We start from the raw sequence: 26325 nt of genomic DNA, 5'->3' as shown, positions 1-26325 counted from the left end.
CATAATGACGAATGCATGGAAATTCATTAGGTTTTTTTTTCCCCGAAACAAGCATGCAGCTTAATCTTGTCAGATCTGACAATATTTTATTTATTTTATTTAAGTATTTATATATAGCGCCGACATATTATGCAGCGCTGTACAGAGTATATTGTCTTGTCACTAAATGTCCCTCAGAGGTGCTCACAGTCTAGTTCCTACCATAGTCATATGCAATGCTGTGGAGTCGGAGCAATTTTTGGGTACCTGGAGTTGGGAAAAAATGAGGGCTGTGGAGTCGGAGTTGGAGTCGGGGCAATTTTCGGCAGTTGGAGTCGTGGTTTCAGAAACTGAGGAGTCAGGAGTCGGAGTCGCATGATTTTTGTACAAAATCCACAGCCCTGTTAAGTATTAGACTAAGGAGTCTGAGCAATTTTGGGTACCCGGAGTCGGAGTCGTGGTTTCAGAAACTGAGTCTGAGTTGGAGTCGGAAGATTTTTGTACCGACTCCACAGCCCTGGAAAAAATGCACTGACTTCTAATGAATTTAACCTGTAATTTAAAATAGAAAATATGATAAAATGTTCTATTTCTCAGATAAGTCATCATAAATAATTTATATATACAGTAATAGCTGTGCTTAGTCCACAAAAATGAAATGAACCAATCAAAAAATAGTTACTTGTGCTGCTTCAATAAAGCAATCCCCGTATTTTTAAAGTCAGAAATACATATCTGATTGTGACTGTATGTATGATATGTACACAGGAATCTCTTATATATGTTATGGCCAGAACCCGAAGTTTGGCCACTTCGCGTTGTGGCTGGTCAGTTCGTGTTCTGGCGGGTCAATGTGCGAAGTGGCCGCGGCGCTGCGGCCAACGTCCGAAATGAGCCGAATCCTGGCGGCTCCGATCATGTTCCCCGGCCCTGCCTCCCTGCTATCGGCTTCTGACAGCCGGGGGACACTTGCAACCCCCCACAGCTGAGCTCGTCCAGAGACGCTAGAGGGCAACGCTCAGGCCCCGCTGGGCCGATTTGAATATTTTTTTTTTAAAACACGCAGCAAGCACTTTGCTTGCAGCGTGTCCTACCCGATCGCCGCTACCCGACGTGAAAGAGGCCCCCCCCCCCCACAGACCCCGTGTGCAGCCTGGCCAATCACCGCTAGGCTGCGCTTTGGGGTGGATCGGGAGTCCCTGTGACGTCACGACGTCGATGACGTCACTCCGTTTATCGACGGGGGAAGCCCTAAAGGAAATCCCGTTCAGAACGGGATTTCCTTATGGGCGCGATCGCCGGTGGCGATCAGAAGGGTGGGAGGGAAAGAGCAGCAAGGGGAGAATCATGTAGCTAGCGCTAGGCTAGCTACAGGATATAAAAAGACAAACCCTCCCATGGCCGTGGGAATCAGAACTAAATGACATCTATGCTGTAAGAATAAAGCCTGATGTGTAGCTGTGTCACTAATAGAGATGGTCAATGAGATGGAAATAATTCTGCACTGATGCTGGTTTATGCAAATGTATGCGCACTCCCTGTGCTCATAAAATTAAATAATTTGATATATTGTTAAAATTTGGTTTGGTGACTACGAATTAAAGGGTACCTGAGAAGGATGAAAAGAAGTTTTATACATACCTGGGGCTTCTTCCAGCCCCCTTCAGGCTAATCAGTCCCTCACTGTCCTTCTCCGCCACCTGGATCTTCTGCTATGAGTCCCGGTCATACGGCCAGTCAGCGCAGTCTGGCCGCTTGCAGCTCCCACAGCCAGGAGCATTCTACACCTGCGCAATAGTGCTGTTCAGGTGTAGTACGCTCCCGGCGGCAGAGTGTGTGCTCCCGGAGGCAGAGGATCAGCAGGAAAACCTGGCAATCTGCATTGTTTAAAAGGAAATAAATATGTCAGCCTCCATAGACCTCTCACTTCAGATGTCCTTTAAGAACTGTTGATGCTTTACAACAGCTACAGTCTGATCTGCCAGCCATATATTCTCCTGCACAGGGATGCTTGAGAAACATTTGATCAGCAGTAAACCTCATATCAATCAAAAAAGTGATTGTGGCAAAGTTTCATTGAGTGGGCTTCTTGGGAATGAATGGGTGGGTGAGCGTGTTCAGCAATTCAAAGCTTACAGAACAGGAACAGTAGCTTCAGACAGACCTGAACCCAGAACTTCCTCTCTGCTCAAAAAGATACACAACAGCATAATACCTTTAAAGAAAAAAACATTTCTTTGTTATAACTGATACAAATCCTGCAATAAATCTGCTTGTCTACTTCCTGCTTTCATGGAAGCAGACATGGGGTTAAAGTGTACCAGAGACAAAGCACCTTCATGTATTTTACCATATATATCAGTGGGAACATTAGAGAAAACACCTACCCTGCTCTCTGTTTCATTCTTCACTGCTCAGCCTGCTCCTTACAGCCCTGATAAAATAGCCGACTGAGCATTCAGCCTGGCTTTGCTCAAGAATCATTATAGCTGAGTCTGTCTTCTCTTATGTCTTTTCAAGCCCAAGCCTGCCCCCTTCTGGTTCTGCTTTCCTGTTCTGTATACTTGCAGCATCACAAAGAGCTGTGATGAGATGGAAGGAACTGCTAATGTAAGGGTACATTGAAAAACGTTGTTTTTTTTTTCTTCTATATTTGTTAGTCATAAGTGGTTTTTATAAATGGTGATTTCATTTTGTGCACAGCCCACTAAATAATATGCTTTTCTGATGAACTGTGTTTTGCATTGAGTTTTAGTAAAATACAAAACCAAAAACGGCACACCAGAGCGGCAAAAATACCAGGTATAGTATTTATTTTGTAAAATCTATCGGGATATGTTTATTTTGTGCCAAAGCGTTCATCTCTGGTTTCCTTTAACATCCTGTGCTTTCAAATTAGCTTATCTGCCATCTCTGCCATGGCAGTCATGTGACACAGGGGAGAAATCACATTACAACTTGTGATTAGTTACAGATGAGGGGGAATTAAAAAGGCTAAACTCTCTAAGTACATACAGGGTGTAATTCTCCAGGGCTGTGGAGTTGAGACAAAAATCTTCCGACTCCTAATTTTATGAAACCACGACTCCAACTCCGACTCCAAGTACCCAAAATGGCTTTGACTCCGACTCCTTAGCCTAACACTTAACAGGGCTGTGGATTTTGTACAAAAATCATCCGACTCCTCAGTTTATGAAATCAACGACTCCGACTCCGGGTGCCCAAAATTGCCCTGACTCCGACTCCTCGACTCCGACTCCTCGACTCCGACTCCAACTCCGACTCCACAGCCCTGTAATTCTCTATGCTTTCCTTCTGTCCTGTGCAAGAGTTCAGGACCCCTTTCACTGACTTGCGATTGTATTTCTGCTCTGATGGAATATTTATTGCTGAATGTGCCTGCCAATGGTTCAAGTATGCTGGAGGTGTCTGACTTACTATAGAATTACAAGCAGGATACTGCGGGGCAAAGACAACCATCAGGGATACATTTCTCTCCATGTTCTCACTTTGAGGAAGAGCCACCCCACTTCCTGCCTGTGAGCTGAGCCCAGCTTCCTGTTCCCTATCTCCATCGCCATGTGTTTCTGGGCTGAGTTTCCCCCGTGGTTGGTGTGGAATTGTGGATGTCTCTGCTGTCAGAGAGGGCTCTCCCCTGGAAACTACGAAGAGGACTAAGAAGGGAGGAGACGGGGCACTTATCTTACAGCTGCGGTCTGGGTGTCACCAAACCCATACATGTAATTAAAATGGACCTGAACTCTTGCACAGGATAGAAGGAAAACATGGAGAAATCCACCATGTATGTGTTTAGAGAGAGTTAAAGGAGAACTGTAGTGAGAGGTATATGGAGGCTGCCATATTTATTTCCTTTTAAGCAATACCAGTTGCCTGGCTATTCAGCTAATCCTCTGCCTCTAATACTTTCAGCCATAGGCCCTGAACAAGCATGCAGCAGATCAGGTGTTTCTGACAAATTTAGACAGATATGACAAGATTAGCTGCATGCTTGTTTCTGGTGTGATTCAGACACTTCTTTAGGCAAATAGACCATCAGGGCTGCCAGGCAACTGGTATTGCTTAAAAGGAAATAAATATGGCAGCCTCCATATCCCTCTCACTACAGTTCTCCTTTAAAGAGAACCTGAACTGAAAATAAACATACACAGGTCATACTTGCCTCCCATGTAGCCTGCTCATCAATCTCTTGCTCCTCTCCTGCGTCCCATTTGTCCACTGTGATTGATGGTTATCTGTCCTCCATTTTGAAAATGGCCATTACCCCATAACAGCTTCCTGGTAAGCATACCGTTAAACTGTTATATCGCCCACTTGAGCCATAGGGAAACATGGACATTACCTTGCACATTTAGTTGTAACTGACAGCTGCTGATATATAACTGACAGCAACTGGTATATTTCAGTTCTGACAAAATGTCAGATGAAATGTCAGAACTGGAAGGGATCATTGTCAGAAGAAAATGGTGAGCTTCTGAGAGGAACTGACAGCGGGGTAATTATGTGATATTCATTTGCAGCTACATCATGTGTTTATTTTAAATAATTTTACTCCGTTCAGGTTCCCTTTCAGCCTGTCTAATTCCCCCTCATCTGTGACTAAGTACAAGTTGTAGTTTGATCCTACAGCTGTGTCAGCTGGCTGCCACGGCAGAGCAGCTAATTGGTAATCACAGGATGTTAACAATATGTCTGCTTCCATGAAAGCAGGAAGTAGACACACTGCAGATTTATTACAGGATTTCTATCAGCTGGGACAAATGTATTTCTTTAAAAGTTATTATGCTGTTGCTTATCTTTTAGAATTGAGGGGAAGTTCTGTGTTCAAGTCCGCTTTGAGACTTGGGCACAGGGTAAAGCCGGAAAAAAAGGCTCACTCTACTCCTGCAAAAGTCCTGGTGGCATTAATTACTATTCCCTTTCCTCCACCATTGGCTCGGGGGTAAGACGCGATTCGGCTGCCAGCCATTGCTGGTGGCTGAGTTACCCTATTTTTATCCTAATTTAGTCTCTGTCTCTTGACAGTGCCCAAATTACTGACTGAGTGCAGTTAGGGCTCTTTCACACTAGAGGCTGCGGTAGAAAAGGCTGAAAGTCAGCCTTTTGCTTAACGCCAATACATAGCGGTTTCAAAGCGTTTTCAAAGAGTTTTACAGCCCATATGAAAACGCCTTTTTTTTTTTCTTCTATAAAAATAAGTGAACAAGATAGCTGTAAAACGCTTCGAAAAGGCTTTGAAAACGCTGAAGTTGGCGTTTTCCATTGACTATCATTGAAACGCCAACAGCCAACTTCGGCTGTAAACAGCCCTGAAAAAGCTCCTGGGAGCGTTGAAACGCAACGCTCCAAAACGCCGAGTTAGATGTGAAAGGTAAAATGAAAGTCTATGGACTTTCTTTTACCTAGCAAAACGCCAACTTCGGCCGTGGCGTTAAAACGCCGAAAAATCCCTCTGGTGTGAAAGGACCCTAATAGCGTAATTCACATTACAGCCTATGGCGGCGCCCGCTGCGCCCCAATTTCTGTTTTTGCCTGACCGGTCACCAAACAGTCTCCGTTTTACATCAGTCTGTGAAAGGTTTCATTTAATGCTGCAATCTTATTTTTGATAAAGATCATTTTGATTGAAAGCAAAGATCTTAACTTGCAATTGTATCTAAACCAGTTACTATTTAATATATATGAAAAAAATCCGTCATGTCTACTGATTCTTAAAGTGTAACCGTCGGGCATAAAATAAAAAATCCTTTTTTTATCTGGTAAACAAGTATAAGGATGCTAACCAAGCAATCCAAAAGTTAAAATCACTATTACTTTTCTTGTTGATAAATGATCATTCCCCAGTTTACCTGACACTTATTTGGTACACACAAAATTTGGTAAACAAAAAGGAAGTTGCAAGGCATGCTAGGTTTGTCCCTTTTTGCTTCTTTACTTCCCCTCAGACTTAACTAATGCAGCCTGATTGGCTGAAGCCTCTTTCCACCCTGTTTTCCCCTCCCACACTTCTGTTTCTCTCTGATTGGCCAATATTTCTAATGCTGAAACAGTGCACTTTCTATAGTAGAGGGCGCGCAATGCATACACAATCAGGCAGAGGAGAGTGAGAGAGAGGAAATGACATCAGGATTGGCTTCAAAATAGCCACAGTTAAAATGAGAAATGCTAAGAAGGATTTTCCTTTTTTTTTTTTCTGTCGAAAAATCTCTGAGATCAAAACGTGGACAGTGCAATACATAAGTTATGTAAGTAAAGCAAGTATTCATCTACTTACACTCACCTAAAAGATTATTAGGAACACCTGTTCAATTTCTCATTACTGCAATTATCTAATCAACCAATCACATGGCAGTTGCTTCAATGCATTTAGGGCTGTGGTCCTGGTCAAGACAATCTCCTGAACTCCAAACTGAATGTCAGAATGGAAAAGAAACGTGATTTAAGCAATTTTGAGAGTGGCATGGTTGTTGGTGGCAGATGGGCTGGTCTGAGTATTTCCCAATCTGCTCAGTTACTGGGATTTCCATGCACAACAATTTCTAGGGTTTACATAGAATGGTGTGAAAAGGGGAAAAACATCCAGTATGTGGCAGTCCTGTGGGCGAAAATACCTTGTTGATGCTAGAGGTCAGATGAGAATGGGCTGACTGATTCAAGCTGATAGAATAGCAACGTTGACTGAAATAACTACTCGTTGCAACCGAGATATGCAGCAAAGCATTTTTGAAGCCTCAACACGCACAACCTTGAGGCGAATGGGCTACAACAGCAGAAGACCCCACCGGGTACCACTCATCTCCACTACAAATAGGAAAAAGAGGCTAAAATTTGCACAAGCTCACCAAAATTGGCCAGTTGAAGACTGGAAAAATGTTGCCTGGTCTGAAGAGTCTCGAATTTGGCTAAACAGAATGAGAACATGGATCCATCATGCCTTGTTACCACTGTGCAGGCTGGTGGTGGTGGTGTAATGGTGTGGGGGATGTTTTCTTGGCACAGTTTAGGCCCCTTAGTGCCAATTGGGCATCGTTTAAATGCCACCAGCTACCTGAGCATTATTTCCGACCATGTCCATCCCTTTATGACCACCATGTACTCATCCTCTGATGGCTACTTCCAGCAGGATAATGCATCATGTCACTAAGCCTGAATCATTTCAAATTGGTTTCTGGAACATGACAATGAGTTCACTGTACTAAAATGGCCCCCACAGTCCCCAGATCTCAACCCAATAGAGCATCTTTGGGATGTGATGGAACGGGAGCTTCGTGCCCTGGATGTGCATCCCACAAATCTCCATCAACTGCAAGATGCTAGCCTATCACTATGGGCCAACATTTCTAAAGAATGCTTCAGCACCTTGTTGAATCAATGCCACATAGAATTAAGTTTTGAAGGCAAAAGGGAGTGAAATACCGTATTAGTATGGTGTTCCTAATAATCCTTTACGTGAGGGTATATATGTGGTGTTTTTTTCTGAGATAGTATGACTGACAGCTCCTCATTAAAGGAAGCAATCGATAATGCGATTGTTAAGGATAAATTGGGCCCACCAGTCTTTCGGTTGTCATACCATACGATCTGAATGTTTTGATCAAAAATGTAATTGTTCAGTAAAAATTGTACCATTCTAGTCATGTAAGTGATATGTAAAGGACAACTGTAGTGAGATTAGCTGTATGATTGTTTCTAGTGTGATTCAGACACTACTGCAGCCAAATAGATCAGCAGGACTGCCAGGCAACTGGTATTGTTTTAAAAGGAAATTAATATGGGATCTTCCATATCCTTCTTGCTTCAGGTTCCCTTTAAGTGTTTTGGTGTAGTCTGAGTTGTCTGTCAGGGCACAGAGGTGCAGTCTGGCGTCTCTGTCATACAGGATACAGAGGTGTAGTCTGGGCTTTGTCATACAGGGTACAGAGGTGCAGTCTGGGGTCTCTGTCATACATGGTACAGTGGTGTAGTCTGGGCTTTGTCATACAGGGTACAGAGGTGTAGTCTGGGGTCTGTGTCATACAGGGTACAGTGGTGTAGTCTGGGCTTTGTCATACAGGGTACAGAGGTGTAGTCTCGGGTCTCTGTCATACAGGGTACAGTGGTGTAGTCTGGGCTTTGTCATACAGGGTACAGATCAAAGGATCATTAAGGATAAACTGGAGGAGGAGTACACTCCAAAGAAAGCAAGTGTGCTAACTAAATTATAAACATATAAATTTTATTGTTACATTCCACAGTTTAAAAGGAAATGAATTCCACTAAAAGGTACAATGCCTGCAATGAGGTCGGCCGACCTTCAAACTCACCGCACACACCACACATCCATTCACGTGCCCAGGGGGTAATGAGTTAGAGTGATCACTCAGTTGAAAAAACAGGAATTCCTGTGTAAAAACTCACTACACCTTCAGTTCCTCTCAACAAAAATCAAATGATGTCCCTCATAGATAAGCATGGCCCCAGCAATGGTTAATCAAGCAATGGCAATCCAAGCGATGTAGCAGAAGAAGGAGAAAGGAAGCAGGCTCCACTCGCAAGCCAGTTCAAGGTAACAGCATAAGCGGCATGATGCATGCATAGAGGTTGTAAACATACTCTACCGGCTCCACGGTGTCAGCGTCATGCAAATGTTCCAGCTTAGCACAAGCGTGTATACTCCAGACGAGCCAAGTAGAGCCGCTGTGAAACTGCCAGTGAAATGCCTCCTGGCTGATGGTGCTGAGACCGGGATTCGCCGTGCTATAGCTTGAAAGCTGTATGAGTCCGACCAATGCAGATCCGAGTATGCACGGTGGGAAGTCCACGCCGTGCGGGAGATGGAGTCAGGAATCCGCACTGCGGAGTATGAGAGAGGATGCGGTGAAGGTGTCAGGCGGCTGCGGTGGCAGAAGACAGCTACTCCAGGCAGGCCGTACCAAAACGCCAGGAACCCGACATGTTTCGCCGGTAGACTTCCGGCTTTCTCAAGGGGGCGTGTCAGTCATACACATCAATGGGTGCACACTTCCTATACATACAAGTATTCGGCCAATCAGCTTCTATCGGTCATCCCGCCCATACGCCCGCAAACAGCAAATGCCGTGCAAGCAGGAATGGGTGGGCGGCCAACAGCACTGGGCGGCACATCCTATAAATAAACAAAGTGTCAATAATGAAAAGGTGGATAGGGCCTACAAAATTCCATTAAACCCAAATATAGGAGAATGGGGAAAGTGTTTATTCAGAAGAAAAGTAAGGGCGACATAAAGACAAGCGTCCATGTCACCTCCAGGGAAAATACCCTGCAACTATGTAAATGAACACTCAATATGTAAAAACAGAGGCCAATGATGCATGTGGGGCCACAATGCCAAAGATGAAAAGGAAGGGGGGAGGAAGGGGTCAAGCTTCAGTCCCACAGGGAGAAAAAGGCACAGCTCAAAGGTGGCACCCCGCCGACGTAACGGAGGGGAATGCCACATGACGCAGAGCGCAAGGGACCAAAACAGCAAATTACTGAGGCAGGAAGGAGGCATAGCTCTGTGAGTCATTCAGTCCCGGAGGAACAGTAGCCTTTAAATCAAATATCCAGCGTGCCTCACGCTGGAGGGCCAATCGGTCAAAATCCCCACCACGTATGTTGGTGTGAATCCGATCCAGACCGATAACTCTCAGGTCTTTATATCTACCCCCATGGACGGTCTTAAAGTGGGATGCCACTGGTGTTAAAGCTTCTAGTTTTTTACTTTTAATTTTAGTGATATGCTCATTGATACGTCTCCTAAGTTCCCTCTTGGTCTTGCCCACGTAGAACGCCCCACACGGGCAGACCAAGAGGTAAACAACCAGGATAGTATCACAATTCACAAAGTGGGAAAGGGTCCAGGACCTGCCATCAGGCAGTTCTACCACTCTTCCAACCTGCATGAACTGACAAATAGTGCACCCTCCACATCTGTAGGTTCCAGTAACCTTACAGTGTCTGGCGGTCTCCGTGATGCCTGAGAAGTGGCTATTAACAAGTAGGTCTCTCAAGGACGGAGCCCTCCTACAGGAGACCATCGGAGAGTCCGGGACCAGGGGACCTAATTTGGGATCATTTTTTAAGATGTACCGGGTACAGAGTCGTAGTCTGGGGTCTCTGTCATACAGGGTACAGAGGTGTAGTCTCGGGTCTCTGTCATACAGGGTACAGAGGTGCAGTCTGGGGTCTGTGTCATACAGGGTACAGTGGTGTAGTCTGGGCTTTGTCATACAGGGTACAGAGGTGCAGTCTGGGGTCTGTGTCATACAGGGTACAGTGGTGTAGTCTGTGCTTTGTCATACAGGGTACGGAGGTGTAGTCTGGGGTCTTTGTCATGCAGGGTACAGTGGTGTAGTCTGGGGTCTGTGTCATACAGGGTACAGAGGTGTGTCATACAGGGTACAGAGGTGTGTCATACAGGGTACAGAGGTGTGTCATACAGGGTACAGAGGTGTGTCATACAGGGTACAGAGGTGTGTCATACAAGGTACAGAGGTGTGTCATACAGGGTACAGAGGTGTGTCATACAGGGTACAGAGGTGTGTCATACAGGGTACAGAGGTGTGTCATGCAGGGTACAGAGGTGTAGTCTGGGGTCTCTGTCATACAGGGTACAGAGGGGCAATGTGGGGTCTTGGCTCTCTATCATACAGGGTACAGAGGTGTAGTCTGGGGTCTCTGTCATACAGGGTACAGAGGGGGAGTGTGGGGTCTTTGTCATATAGGGTACAGAGCTGTGGTCTGGGGTCTCTGTCATACAGGGTACAGAGGTGTAATCTGGGGGTCTCTGTCATACAGGTTACAGATGTGTAATCTGGGGGTCTCTGTCATACAGGGTACAGAGGTGCAGTCTAGGGTCTGTGTCATACAGGGTACAGTGGTGTAGTCTGCGCTTTGTCATATAGGGTACAGAGGTGTAGTCTGGGGTCTGTGTCATACAGGGTACAGATGTGTAGTCTGGGGTCTCTGCCATACAGGGTACAGAGGGGCAGTGTGGGGTCTCTGCCATACAGGGTACAGAGGGGCAGTGTGGGGTCTCTGTCATATAGGGTACAGAGCTGTAGTCTGGAGTCTCTGTCATACAGGGTACAGAGGTGTAGTCTGGGGTCTCTGTCATACAGGTTACAGAGGGGCAGTGTGGGGTCTCTGTCATACAAGTTACAGAGGGGCAGTGTGGGGTCTGTCATACAGGTTACAGAGGGGCAGAGTGGGGTCTCTGTCATACAGGGTACAGAGGGGCAGTGTGGGGTCTCTGCCATACAGGGTACAGAGCTGTAGTCTGGGGTCGCTGTCATACAGGGTACAGAGGTGTAGTCTGGGGTCGCTGTCATACAGGGTACAGAGGTGTAATCTGGGGGTCTCTGTCATACAGGGTACAGAGGTGTAGTCTGGGGTCTCTGTCATACAGGGTACAGAGGTGTAGTCTGGGGTCTCTGTCATACAGGGTACAGAGGTGTAGTCTGGGGTCTCTGTCATACAGGGTACAGAGGTGTAGTCTGGGGTCTCTGTCATACAGGGTACAGAGGTGTAGTCTGGGGTCTCTGTCATACAGGGTACAGAGGTGTAGTCTGGGGTCTCTGTCATACAGGGTACAGAGGTGTAGTGTGGGGTCTCTGTCATACAGGGTACAGAGGTGTAGTCTGGGGTCTCTGTCATACAGGGTACAGAGGTGTAGTGTGGGGTCTCTGTCATACAGGGTACAGAGATGTAGTCTGGGGTCGCTGTCATACAGGGTACAGAGGTGTAGTCTGGGGTCGCTGTCATACAGGGTACAGAGGTGTAAACTGGGGGTCTCTGTCATACAGGGTACAGAGGAGTAGTTCTGGATAGTGAGGTGTAGTTATGGTGTTTCTTGGGCTGGTTGGTGATTGCTGAGTTTGATAATGAGGGGGTGATCTGATAGGGTTTATCACACAGGGTGGAGAGTGCTGGGCTCAGTTAAGAGGTGTTGCGTGCTAGCTTGCAGCCGCCTCCCTTCAGTCCCTTTCCTTTATACCCCCTCCCTGGCTGCCCCCACCTCGCTTTCACCTTTTCCCTTATTTCCTCTTTTGTGTCTGTGTGTCCTCACAGTCCTCTTCCCTCCTCCTCCTTCCTGTAACCTCCAAAAGGGGAATTGAGTAAGCCTCATCTGCAGTGCTGTCCCCCAGGGCTGCGGGCTGCTGGAGGTATCCAGGCTACAGGCAGCTGGGAGAGGGGCAGACACAGTCTCTGCATTACCTGAGCCCAGTTCAGAGGATAGGAGCGCTGGCTGCGCAGGTAGGTGACATGGTGGAGGACAAGATAGAGCAAAGTAAAGAAGACATCCAAGCTAACATAAGCCCTCGTGTATTTCACTTCACTGTCCATAAATTAAGAACATTTTTATTTCAACTAATTCACCAATTGAAATTTGTCTTCATAGGGAATTGCCACACATTTGAATGCAGGCTTGCAGTGGGAGTGGCTGCAGTCTGAGCTAGTCGGAGGTAAGTAGGTTGGGGCACAGTCCTTGATATTAAAGGGAAACTGTAGTGCAAAATAACATAATTATTTAAATTGCTTATTTGGTTATAATATTCATTTATAGATTATTTAACCAGTGTTTGCCCATTGTAAAATCTTTCCTCTCCCTGATTTACATTCTGACCTTTATCACATGGTGACCTCTTTAGTCCTGCCAAGTGATCTGTACGGCATGTTCGTTACTAAACGTTCTGTGCACAGCGGGAGATATTGCTTACTTGGCAGTTGGAAAAAGCTGTCATCTCCCACAATGCAACGAGGTTCATAGACAAGTAACCGTCATGCCCGAGGTAATGACATCACACTGTGGGAGGGGTTTCACACCAATATCAGCCACACAGATGTCCCTGATGATCTATGTGGAAAAAGATAAAGATTTATTTTGGGAAAGGAGGGGCAACAATAATTTATAGTGTTTATATAGCGCTGACATATTACACAGCACCGTACAGAGTATATTGTTTTGTCACATAACTGTCCCTCAGAGGGGCTCACAATCTAACCACTACCATAGTCATATGCCTATGTATGTATCGTGTAGTGCATGTATCATAGTGTACGGCCAATTTTAGGGGGAAGCCAAGTCACTTTTCAGTATGATTTTGGGATGTGGGGGGAAACCGCACTGCCTGGAGGAAACCCACTCAGCCACAGGGAGAACATGCATACTCCTTGCAGATGTATGTTGGGATTCATTCCTCTGAGAATTCCCAGATGGCTGGGGTTCGAACCGGGTACCCAGCGCTGCAAGGCGAGAGCGCTAACCACTGAGCCACCATGCTGCCCTCTATAGGAGAAACACGGAATTGGGACTATTACAATGATAAAGGTTGTTTAGTAGGGATGGTCAGAATGAAAATGTCCAATTTTCCAATCAGAAATTGGGTTTCTGATCGGACCTTGGTCATTGAATTTCAGCGGAAATCCAATTTACCGCAACTTTTAGCCCTATTACAGAACTCAGAAGCATTGGACCAATCTGAAAATGCAGAGTTTTTCTGCGTAAATCAGATTGCTGCTGTAATTCTAGACCAATCACAAGGCTTGGATACTACTGAATATTTTTCGAGTCGTCTGATCAGCCTAAACTTTGAATGGTTTTCCGATTTTCCCACTGTAAATCACTGCATTTTCTGATTGCTCCAGGAATACTAATTTACGTAATTTGGAAATACTCGATTGCATTGGACCAATCAGAATGCAGTGATTTTCTTCAGCGAAAATCAGAAAAAACATGGAAATTTTAGGCCAATCAGAAGACTCGAAAAATACTTGGTAGTATCCGAGTCTTGTGATTGGTCTATTACCGCAGCAATAAGATTTTGGCTGAACAATTCTGCATTCTCTGATTGGTCCATTTCTTCAGAGTGTAAGTATTTAGCCAATTAGAGTAACTATTCAGAAGTTTCAGAAAATCGGATTGCCGTTGTTATGCCGCAGTATCGGTAATCGGCATTTTTGGAAATCGGACGTTCCATGTCGAAAACCGGCACTTCCGACCAACCTAGTGTTTAGCCTCGCCCACTTTTAACAAACAATCTTACCATAAAATAAATTCCCTCTCCCTCCATGGATGCTGGGGTTTCTAATAACCAAAAATGGTTTGAAGGGTTCCTCCAGGGTAAGAAGGTTGAGAAAGAATGCAGTGGTACATTCAATGGAGATGGGATTCAGGAGGAAGGGCTGTGTAGTTGCATGTGACCATGAATGGTCAGGGAGATCCATGTGGGGCATCTGCTCCAGTATCTCTGTGTGGGGAGGACATCTGGGGCACACTGCTCTGCCTGTCTGCTTCAGTATCTCTGTGTGGGGAGGATATCTGGGGTGCACTGTGCTCTGCCTGTCTGCTCCAGTATCTCTGTGTGGGGAGATATCTGGGGCGCACTGTGCTCTGCCTGTCTGCTTCAGTATCTCTGTGTGGGGAGGATATCTGGGGTGCACTGTGCTCTGCCTGTCTGCTCCAGTATCTGTCTGTCTGCTCCAGTATCTTTGTGTGGGGAGGAAATCTGGGATGCACTGTGCTCTGCCTGTCTGCTCCAGTATCTCTGTGTGGGGAGGATATCTGGGGTGCACTGTGCTCTGCCTGTCTGCTCCAGTATCTCTGTGTGGGGAGGATATCTGGGGTGCACTGTGCTCTGCCTGTCTGCTCCAGTATCTCTGTGTGGGGAGGAAATCTGGTGTGCACTGTGCTCTGCCTGTCTGCTCCTGTATCTCTGTGTGGGGAGGAAATCTGGGATGCACTGTGCTCTGCCTGTCTGCTTCAGTATCTCTGTTTGGGGAGGATATCTGGGGTGCACTGTGCTCTGCCTGTCTGCTCCTGGATCTCTGTGTGGGGAGGAAATCTGGTGTGCACTGTGCTCTGCCTGTCTGCTCCAGTATCTCTGTGTGGGGAGGAAATCTGGTGTGCACTGTGCTCTGCCTGTCTGCTCCTGTATCTCTGTGTGGGGAGGATATCTGGGGTGCGCTGTGCTCTGTCTGTCTGCTCCAGTATCTCTGTGTGGGGAGGATATCTGGGGTGCACTGTGCTCTGCCTGTCTGCTCCAGTATCTGTGTGGGGAGGAAATCTGGGGTGCACTGTGCTCTGCCTGTCTGCTCCTGTATCTCTGTGTGGGGAGGAAATCTGGGGTGCACTGTACTCTGCCTGTCTGCTCCAGTATCTTTGTGTGGGGAGGATATCTGGGGTGCACTGTGCTCTGCCTGTCTGCTCCAGTATCTCTGTGTGGGGAGGATATCTGGGATGCACTGTGCTCTGCCTGTCTGCTTCAGTATCTCTGTTTGGGGAGGATATCTGGGATGCACTGTGCTCTGCCTGTCTGCTCCAGTATCTCTGTGTGGGGAGGATATCTGGTGTGCACTGTGCTCTGCCTGTCTGCTCCTGTATCTCTGTGTGGGGAGGATATCTGGTGTGCACTGTGCTCTGCCTGTCTGCTCCTGTATCTCTGTGTGGGGAGGATATCTGGGGTGCACTGTGCTCTGCCTGTCTGCTCCTGTATCTCTGTGTGGGGAGGAAATCTGGTGTGCACTGTGCTCTGCCTGTCTGCTCCAGTATCTCTGTGTGGGGAGGAAATCTGGTGTGCACTGTGCTCTGCCTGTCTGCTCCTGTATCTCTGTGTGGGGAGGATATCTGGGGTGCGCTGTGCTCTGTCTGTCTGCTCCAGTATCTCTGTGTGGGGAGGATATCTGGGGTGCACTGTGCTCTGCCTGTCTGCTCCAGTATCTGTGTGGGGAGGAAATCTGGGGTGCACTGTGCTCTGCCTGTCTGCTCCTGTATCTCTGTGTGGGGAGGAAATCTGGGGTGCACTGTACTCTGCCTGTCTGCTCCAGTATCTCTGTGTGGGGAGGATATCTGGGATCCGCTGTGCTCTGCCTGTCTGCTCCAGTACCTCTGTGTGGAAAGGAAATCTGGGGTGCACTGTGCTCTGCCTGTCTGCTCTTCCTCTTGTTACCAGCTCCAGCCTCAGCCTGTTATTGCTCAGTGTGTGTTGCTAAAGAGCTGCCCTGTGCTAAGAAGTATTATCTGCAATATCCCTCTATAGCAAATGCAGTGTGCTGCCCCGTCTGCAAATTATCGTATATAATGGCCTTTCTGTGTCGGGATTCCACTCATCCCATCTGCACAGCCCCTTCCCTATTTTAAGGGGCCACTATGGCAAATAAAAAGTAGGCAGTTAAAATCTGACAGAACCGACAGTTTTTGGGCCAGTCCATCTCCTTATTTGGGGGGGGGGGGGTGCATTTCACTCAAAATTTGCATGAGATGTTGAAGTCCGCTAGATGGATGTTTAAGTAAATTAATTTCATTGACATTGGTGGAAAAACTGCAATGGGAATTTTCACATGCACATAAAAATTGCAAAAGCCACGCACGAAAAGTTTCCTTGGAGTTGTCAGCGTAATAAAAAGTTGGAACTTGTTTTTAAAGTTGCAGCCACCATGGCCACTCTGCAATGTTTCTTCTGAATCAGAGCAGGATCATCCACAAGGCAACCTAGGCAGGTGCCTGGTGATTGTCAAAATGCACAACTGCCAGCTTCTCTGACCTGTCTCCCACCTCTGCTTAGTAAAAGGACCACTAAGGCAGCTCTTTTTTGAAAGGGGCAACAAACCCCATACCATCTTAGCTCGGAAACTAAACCCTAAGAGTTCGCAACGAATAATCTACTCAATGAAAGATAGGGATGGCACCACGCATTATGACCCACAAAAAATATCCAAAATTTTTACCACCTATTATGAAGAATTATACAATCTCCCCGACCAATCTAAAAACCCTGCATACTCAAATAAAGTAGACGCTTTCCTATCACCCCTTAATCTACCAAAACTCACAGAAGCCCAACATTACTTAACTCCCCTATCACCATAGAAGAACTTACAGAAGTTCTTAAAAAATTACCATCCTCTAAATCTCCTGGACCAGATGGGCTCCCATATTCATACTACAAAACATTTAAAAATATTCTATTACCCCACCTATGTACCTTAGCTAATAAGATCATGGAGGGAGAGCCCCCCCCCCCCCCCCTCTTCTATGCTAAACTCCCTTCTAACTGTTATCCCTAAAGAGGGCAAGGATCCCCAACTCCCCCATAGCTATAGACCTATCTCCCTCCTAAACTCAGATCTTAAAATTATCACAAAAACCCTTTCCAACCGCCTAAATCCCATTTTACCACAATTAACAATGATCAAGTAGGGTTCATTTTAGGAAGACAAGCCGGCGATAACACGAGGAGAGCAATAGACCTCATTTCCATCATGAATAAGAGTCAGAGGCCTTCTCTGCTCCTAAGTTTGGACGCAGAGAAGGCCTTTGATAGACTATCCTGGCCATTCCTATTCCAGGTCCTTAAACACAAAGGCTTTGAAGGCCCATTCATCACAATGCTCCGATTTTTATATTCCTTCCCTTCCTCGACTGTAAAACTACCCTCAAATTCCCCACAACCATTCAAAATACAAAATGGCACCAGGCAAGGGTGCCCTTTATCGCCCCTCCTTTTTGCCATCAGCATAGAACCCTTAGCATCAGCTATAAGGTCTAATCCAGACATTAACGGAGTACCCCAAGGTACGTCTGAATACAAAATATCGCTCTTTGCGGATGACATATTGCTCTCCATAACGAACCCTCTTCTCTCACTTCCCGCTCTCCACAATACAATCAATGAATATGAACTCCTCTCCGGTTTTAAACTTAATAAAGACAAAACGGAAGCCCTCCCGATAAACTTACCGCCCCTTCTCCTTGAATCATTAAAAACAGCTTTTCCCTACAAATGGAAGACTCAAACTTTAAAATACTTAGGAATCAACCTCACCCCATCCTACTCTACAATCTATAAACATAATTTCCCATCTCTCATTCAAAAAATCCTCCAAGATCTCCACAAATGGACCGCATATAAAATATCTTGGATTGGTAGGATATATGCATTAAAAATGAATATATTGCCTCGCTTACTTTACCTTTTCGAGACCCTTCCGGTTCAAGTTCCCTCATCGCAACTGTCTAAGCTACAGTCTGAATTCTCAAAATTTGTTTGGAATCATAAAAAACCCAGAGTCTCTAAAGCTGTCCTCACTTCTCTGAGAGAACAAGGAGGCCTAGGTCTTCCAAATCTAAAAGCATACTATCAGGCTTCTCACCTTAGACAGTTGACAGAATGGTCCTCTTTCAGGGTCTTTTCTAAATGGGGCCTAATAGAAGCTACTAGTGTTCTACCATTATCCCTGGCCTCTTTTATATGGTCAGATTCCCCCCCGAAACTTCCCCAGGCCAACCTCCTTCCAACTATATCATTCACTATCCGAATATGGAAATCGGTTATGCCCTCAGCCAATCTGCGATCTTCGGCATCTCCATTGTTCCCTATATTAGGCAACCCTTCCTTTCCCCCGGGACTCTCAAAACCCTTTATGTCTAGATGGTTTAACCATGGATACTTCAACCTGAATAATTGGATCGATTTTGCTAGTGGGAAATTAATCTCTAGGTCTAAAATAGAAGAAAAAAAAACCCTAACCCCTCAGACCATTATGGATTTTAATCAAATAACGCATTTCCTACAACAATATACAAAAAAAGCCCCTTTACTCTCTCCCTCTACACCTTTCGAACGAATATGCCTCCACATGGGATATCAGAGAGGCCTCATCTCCCAGATATATATCCTCCTCCAGACCAAATCTGGAAACTCTTCCCCATCTCACTCATATATGGAAAAATGGGAGACAGCTCTTTCTAGGAATATCGATATTGAAGACTGGATTGATATATGGGAAAACGCCCGCCACACTTCTATGTGTACCCAGATAAAAGAAAATATTTATAAGATCTTATTTCACTGGTATCTAACCCCAGAGGTATTATCTCGAATATACCCCAATACTCCGGATTGCTGTTGGAGGGGATGTGGTTATAAGGGTTCTTTAGAACACATTCTCTGGTCCTGCCCTTCAATTACATCTTTGTGGATAGAGGTACAGAACTTGATCTTGCGGGTAACAGGGGTCTCAGTTCATTTGGATCCACTCCATATGCTTCTGGGTAAATCTATATTGAAAGTACCAAAACCCACTATGCGTTTAATTACTCATATTTTAACTGCTACCAGGCTTTCAATTACATCCGCTTGGAAAAAAATAGCCCCATACACCATTCCAGATCTTAAACTTAAAATAAATTGGACTAAATCCATGGAGCAACTAACTGCCTCTCTAAGGAACACAGAAACTAATTTCCATAGAATATGGGACCCCTGGGAGCACTTCTCCCCAGACAACTTGCCCCCCTGACTCGTAAATGCTACTGAAAAATGGGGAGTATCCAGAGGAACTAGACCAACTTATATCTGTAAAGAGGTAAAACGGTTTCAACTGCCTGCTGGTCCTAATAAAAAGGAAACTGACTGTATGAGACCCTTTCACATTTACTACACTTTAACTGACATAAATATAAGCAAACTACCTGAACACCGTGACCCATCACCAATTTCCTTTCTTTATGAATATATGTTTTTTACCTTTTATGTTCTTTGCTCACTGATATACTCACCTGATATATGTGGCTATGTCTTATGACTGGAATCTCACCTCCCTCTCCTTCTGAAGGACTCACCCTGAGTACGAATTTCATCCCTACAATCTGAGGACGCTGACTACACCTTTTCTAAGATACTTTTATCAATTCGGGGCGTGACCCTCGTATGCTAGAAGATAAACTAACAAAAGCTACTATCAGCTTTTGGATGTATTTAAGGGAAAGCAAAAACAAAAGGGAGACGCATATATCAGTATCTGTTTATTTGTTCATTTATATATGTTTATACTGCCTTGTAACTCTTTTGTTGAATGAAGCAATAAAAAACAGTGTTACAAAAAAAAAAAAGGACCACTAAGGCAGCCAAAGGTACCAGATTGCCTAGGGCCCCATCTTAATCATTCTCTGCTGCTTGTGTGTACAACCAGAGTATTGCCTCTAAGGCTAGGGATGTGCATAATGGTCACTGTTAAAAAGAAATATCAAGTGTATGAGAGCAGAAGCTTTCACATTGACTGTGACCTGCTGGATGTGCTGGGCTGAGACATTCTGGCTGGTGATACTTCCTCCTCTGGTTATGAGTGTCACATGTACATACAGTATGCACCCACCCCAATGTGCTGCATCTCTGACCACCTTACAGGAAGGCAGCGGTAGGTGTGCTTGGAGGGGGCTGCATGCGGTTTGCTTGTGGTGAAGGCGCAGTTACTGACAACCCCTTCCTAAAAGAAGGACCTTCTCAGTACAAAGAGGAAGTGCGAGCGATTCTACCTGTCTTGTCTTCTGCAGAAAACGGAATTCAGAATAACCAAAGCATTTTTGGTGGGAGATGAGATTCATTTCTAGTTTGGTGCTAACCTCAGTCTACCAGACAGTATTTTCGAGAACGGAAAAAAAATGTTGCCAGCTTTTAAATCCATAGTACAGGCTCTTACAGTGTTTTAAATATTAAAGGACCACTCTAGGGAAAAAAGAATGCAGTTAAAATCTGACAGAACCGAAAGGTTTTGGACTATTCTATCTCCTCATGGGGGATTTTCTTGTTTTGTTTTCATAAACATTTTGTGAACCACAGTTGCTAAGTCTATCAAAATAATGTAAAAGTGAGTAGGGAGGCTGGTTGGTGTCTTTCTATTTTGGCAGTTAGACTTAACAACTGCCGTTCAGGAAATGCTTCTGAAAACGGACAACCCTGAGAATCCCCAACGAGGAAATGGACTAGTCCAAAACCTGTCAGTTCTTTACGATTTTAACTGCTTCCATTTCTCCCTGTAGTGATCCTTTTAAAGAACTCCTACTGGTGCAACTGTTAAAAAAGGAGAATGCTACAGTGCGGGCTGCAGTTAAAACCACTTTTTATTTTTCTTTGTTTATTTTCAGTTGGTATTGCTTTTTATCACTCCATTGTATGAAATATAAATATGGGTGTATAATAGAGGTGCTATACAACATACTGTATATATGAGATGTGCCAGAAAAGCTACAGCGAGACAATGGGAGAATGAATCCTGCCCTTCTGCACTTAAAGCACCTACACACATCCAATTTTGATTGGCTAGATTTAACACTGCTATATAGTGTGACAGCTTACCTACACAATCTGTTTATGGTATTTAAAATCTGTTAGTCCTCTTACTTACATGGAGCTGTTAAAATCGGCCAGTCAGTGGCCAATCAAAATTATACAATACTATAACATTTGTAAATTGCTTTTCTACCATAGGACTCAGTGCATAGATATGTCTCAGATCAATGGTTGCAGGCTGGACTTTGTTACAGAGGAATTAGTCAGGTGTTCATAAATGCCAGACATAATAGGTGTTTTTTTCAGTTTGGTCTTAAATGCTTCCAGGGATGGAGATGGTCTGATTGCATGTGGCAGGGAGCTCCAAAGTGTAGGGGCAGCATGACAGTTGACTGTCTCCAATGTGTTTGAGGTGGACTCTGGGGGTGGCCCAAGTTATTAGAGCCTTTTGATCTAAGATTGTGAGGGCCCGTTTCCACTTGTGCGGCGTGATTTTGACGGGAAAATCGCGGCAATGAATCCGCATGCGGTTTCGTTGCGGTTTCTATGCGGATTTTCATGCGGAATCGCTCACGGTTTTCACAAAGCTATTTTAACCGTGTCAATGCCGGCATGCTTTGACATAGGTTTTAAAACGAAAACGCACGCGGAAACGCTGGGAAAACCGCAAGACTAAACCGCTTGCGGTTTTCCTATTACATTACCGATGAATCTCGTGCAAATTCTGATGGGTCTGCCGTGCAGATTTTTTCTCTACGACAAGCCGCACAGAATCACGCAGAAGTGGAAACAGGCCCATCCACTTCTATTGCTTGTGCGAATCTGCATGCAGAAAAGCATGCAGATTCGCTGTAGTGGAAACGGGCCCTGAGGGGTGTGATGCAGTTGCAACAAGTCCTTCTAGTATCCAGGGCCCAGATTGGGCAAGGATTTGATTGTCAATAAGCCAATCTTAAAGTGGATCCGAGATAAAAAAAAACTAACTATAACAAGTAACTAGTCTATATATCCTATCTAAAATTTACACAGCAAATCTAGCTGCAAACCGCTTCAACAGTATATGATTATTTCTTCCTGTGATACAATGAGAGCAGCCATATTCTGCTTGTCATCACACAGGCAAGCTGCTCTGCATATCTTCCCCTCAGCCTGTAAAAACTCCACTCCCCTCTCCGCCCTCTTGCCTTTGAAATCTCTGGCTGGGCACTCCTCCTCCTTCGGGACTCCTCTCCCCCCCCCCCCGCTGACTGAGTTCCCATGAGCACTTGCTATATGAGACTCAGAATGCCTAGGCGTTGGAGGAGCTGTGGGTGAGGCTTGTTTAGTTTATAGGGAATTGGGGGATTAAAACAAAGTATTTGTCTTGAGGAATGCCCTATAATCTATATGTAAGGGGTACAATTATGCAGTGAGTAAAAGTTTATCTCGTATCCACTTTAAACAGAATTCTCCATTTTATGGGTGGCCAGTGGAGCAAGCGATGTATCAGTGTTATGTGGCCCTGGTGGGGTTGGCTTGTTAGCAGCCTTGCAGCGGTGTTCTGTACTGATTGCAGGTGGTGCAGGTCTTTGTTGGGAAGGCCTGGATGATGTGTGTATACTATGCACCTTTTAGAGTCAAAAGCATCATACACATACTGGATGATCCTGAACAGAGTCGATTGGTAAGAGCCGTCTCAGCCAAGGATGTTGCATGTGTGCAGCAGTCCCATGATGTCTTTTAGCAATTGCTGAATGATAAGTGAGTGTATTATCTTGATTTGCTCCACCCCTGGTTGTAGGCTGGACATGTCAGGTCTAACCCCTCCCCATACTACTGAGAGAGAGAGTTGTTCTTAAGATTAGAAAAAGCCTATAGGAGCAGTCCAGAGGCGCTCTGCACCTGGTGTTTGACACCCTTTGGCACTTTATTTGGTCTGAGGAAGTGGACAGAGACCTACAAAACTCATTGCCTGTGCTTATTAAAAATACAGTTTATTTATATATATGAATTTGTCGTTATTGAGGTAAACCACCTCTCCCCTTTTCTCTTTTATTTTTAACTCCGTTTTATACACTCCTGTGCGCATCTTACCCCCCTTGTAAGTGATATTGTCTTAATTTGCTTCGCCCCTGATTGAAGGCAGGGAATGTCAGGTCTAGCCCCTCCCCACACTACTGCAAGAGTTGTTCTTATTTCTGTCTTTGTTCCGGTTAGAAGACGCCTATAGGAGCAGCCATGGATTATACAGGAGGGAAAGTCGCCTTATAACCAGCGGATCGGCGGCCACTTCTGTAAGGTGTTTAGTCTTTTTTACAGATGGCAGCATTGCGTGTAAATTTGCCTGTCTGTCTTGTTAGGTGGGACCCGCCGGAAGCTTGTGTCCGATGTTCTGTGATCTCGCATTCATCCCTGCAGCTACTGCATGAATGTTTTCCCCTCGCTCTGCCTCTCCCGAGATCTCTCGCCATTTTCCCCAGACAGTCGTGTTGTCACAGTGCGTTTCCGAGGGCATTGCGTGCACACAGGCCTCACATCTCAGGAGGAGACGACCAGCAGCGCTCCCAGCCTGCAAAGGTCACCGCTGAAATCTAAAGTCCTTTCCAACTGCACAACTTTTCCAAAAACGATGGTTTGGCTTTCTTTTTGGCCTTTGATTTGCTTCAAGCCGGTGACGGTTTACACATTTTCTCACATAATGAAATGCTCTATAAAATGCATTTATTTATTTTTTTTGCTGTCACTTACAGTAGGTATTAAGAGTTCACAGGTCTGACAGATTTTGGACTAGTTCATCTCCTTCTGGAGGATTCTCAGTATAACCTTTATTCTTCAGAAAAGCACTCCTTGGAAAGGATCTGTACAAAGCTGTCAGCCAGCTTCCGTACTTGTTTGCACACTGTTTTGGCAGTTGGAGCAGCTGCAGTTCAGTAAGAGCTAGTTCACACTGCGAACCCAGAACGAGTATTGCGGTAGCGATTGCGATTTGCATTGTGATTTCTGTTAAACGGAGCGCGAATTACATCGCAATTGTCTTCAAAGCACTGCATGAGACATGTTTGTGATTTATGCAAATAGCAAACGCTGCAGTGGGAATGATCCCATAGGGATACATTAACAGCAGCGCTTTGCTGATCACCGGCCAAGCGCTCAAGTGTAAACCAGCCCAACATAGGAAAAAAGTAATATATAGTTAATTTTACTCTTGTAGTAAAAAGCTGTTTCTTGTGGCATGTTGGGTAATAAGGAGGATGCTTGTCTTTAATAAATACACTGCAGATGGCGTGGGAAGGGTACATTCTTGTTAAACACTGAGCAGGAAGTTGAGACTCTAAGTTGCAGTGCTGTTCACAAAGAGGGTGGACATGGGCAGGGTCAGATGATGTCTACATGCTCGGGAGTGAGCATTGTTCATCAGCTTGGAAACGCTCACTCTGAACTGACCTCTGGGTCATATGATTGTGTTCTCCAAAGGGAATGCTTCTGGAATAGCTGCATCAAATACAAGAATTCTGTGAGTGATGGTTTAGTCTCTTATTCGTGTTTACGGATGTTAGACCTGAGGACTTTAAGGGGAAAATAAAGTGAGAGGGATACGGAAGCTGACATATTTGTTTTTCTTTTAAATAATACCAGTTGCCTGACAGCCCTGCTGATCTCTTTGGCTGCAATATTGTCTGAATCACACACCTGAAACAAGCATGCAGCTAATCCAGTCAGAATTCAGTCAGAGCACCTGATCTGCATGCTTGTTCAGGGTCTATGACTAAATGTATAAGAGGCAGAGAGGATCAGCAGGACGCCAGGCAACTGGAATTGTTTAAAAGGAAATAAATATGGTAGCCTCTATATCCCTCTCGCTTCAGGTGTCCTTCAAGCGGACTGCATGTGTTGCTCGGATTCTGCCCCTGCAGGAGCGGCCTGTATGGAGCAGCGCAGTATGTTGTCCTGCATTGCATTATGCACTGCGATAGCATTCCGTTCAGGTTTGCTTTTAGGCAGAGCTGCAGTGTAAGGTTAGCAAGAGTAGATTATTATTGCCACTCTCCTTCTATCCTGAGCATCTCCTGACATATAAATGCAGCAGGCAGAGAGCGGAGGATGCCTGTGTACTGCGTGTAGATCACATATTATAGTGCAGGAGGCCGCTGGCTGCTCACTCAGCACACAATCATTTGGTACAATTATCCTGAAAGTCATTTGTGATGTAAGTTTTAACGGAACTTCCGCTCGTGCTGCAAATATTACAATCACCCAATCTCTGTACTACGCCTTATGGAATAAAAAGGAGCCTAGCAGTTCAGCTTGTGGCAGGCAGCTATGAATGCGTAAAGCAGACCTGAACTCGGAACATCCTCTCTGCTCTAAAAGACACAACAGCAGAATAACCTTTAAACAAAAAACATTTCTTTGTTACAGCTGATACAAAGACTAAAATAAATCTGTTCTGTTTCTACTTCCTGATTCATGGAAGCAGACATTGTTAAAACCCTGTGCTTTGAAATGGGCTTGTCTGCATATCTGCCATAGGCAGTCATGTGACACAAGGAGAGATCAGATTACAATTTGTGATTAGACACAAATGAGGGGGAATTAAACAGGCTAAAGTTTCTAAATAGTGCAAGAGTTCAGGTCCACTGAGTCCCCCCCCCCCCCCCCCCCCCCCCCCCCGCCGGGTGCAGTATACTTTACCTGTCTCTGTCCGCCACTGGCTGACCTAAACTCAGAACTTCCTCTATGCTCTAAAAGATACACAACTGCATAATGACCTTTATAGAAATTAATTTATTTATTACAGTTTATACAAATCCTGCAATAAATCTGCAGTGTGTCTACTTCCTGCTTTCATGGAAGCAGACATATTGTTAACATCCTGTGTTTACAGATTAGCTGATATGCCATGGCAGAGGAGCTCAGAGATTAAATTGCACTAGTGATTAGTCACAGATAAATGGGAATTAAGGCGCTCTGATCGAATCGGCTACAAATCGATGCAGCAGGAAGCATGATCGATCGATTTCCGTCCAATTTCTATCAATTTGCTTGATCGGTCCAGATGGAAAATCTAGGTTGATCGGCTACTGGCAGCAGATCGATGGCCCATAGGGTTGCATTGGATCTAATGGTGCAATAATGCATTTTCGTTTTCATTCTGAAATCTATTGGAAATCTGCTCCTAGTGTGTGGCACACATCAGATAGATTCCTGTCAGATTTGACCTGACAGGCATCTGACAGGGAATCTATCTGTTGGTCGAATCTGCTGCAAATCTGTAAGTGT

The 26325-nt window shown here is 45.2% G+C and overlaps 1 protein-coding gene across 10 annotated transcripts in view; it reads left to right on the top strand.

The window, feature by feature from the left end:
* ZBTB46 (zinc finger and BTB domain containing 46) overlaps positions 1–26325 on the top strand; it is a 215531-nt gene that overhangs the window by 103801 nt on the left and 85405 nt on the right. For 6 of the 10 annotated variants that reach the window (XM_068262361.1, XM_068262368.1, XM_068262359.1 and 3 more), the window contains one exon: positions 12399–12462. The exons of the other annotated variants lie outside the window; for them this stretch is intronic. The gene's annotated coding sequence lies outside the window, so the exon portion shown is untranslated. The remainder of the gene's footprint in view (positions 1–12398; positions 12463–26325) is intronic. 10 annotated transcript variants of the gene reach the window in all.

This window comes from Hyperolius riggenbachi, chromosome 12 (genome assembly GCF_040937935.1).
Source record: "Hyperolius riggenbachi isolate aHypRig1 chromosome 12, aHypRig1.pri, whole genome shotgun sequence".
Classification (NCBI taxonomy): Eukaryota; Metazoa; Chordata; class Amphibia; order Anura; family Hyperoliidae; genus Hyperolius; species Hyperolius riggenbachi.
Note: the sequence above shows the minus strand (reverse complement) of the source record. Positions and strands in the feature narration are given on the sequence as shown.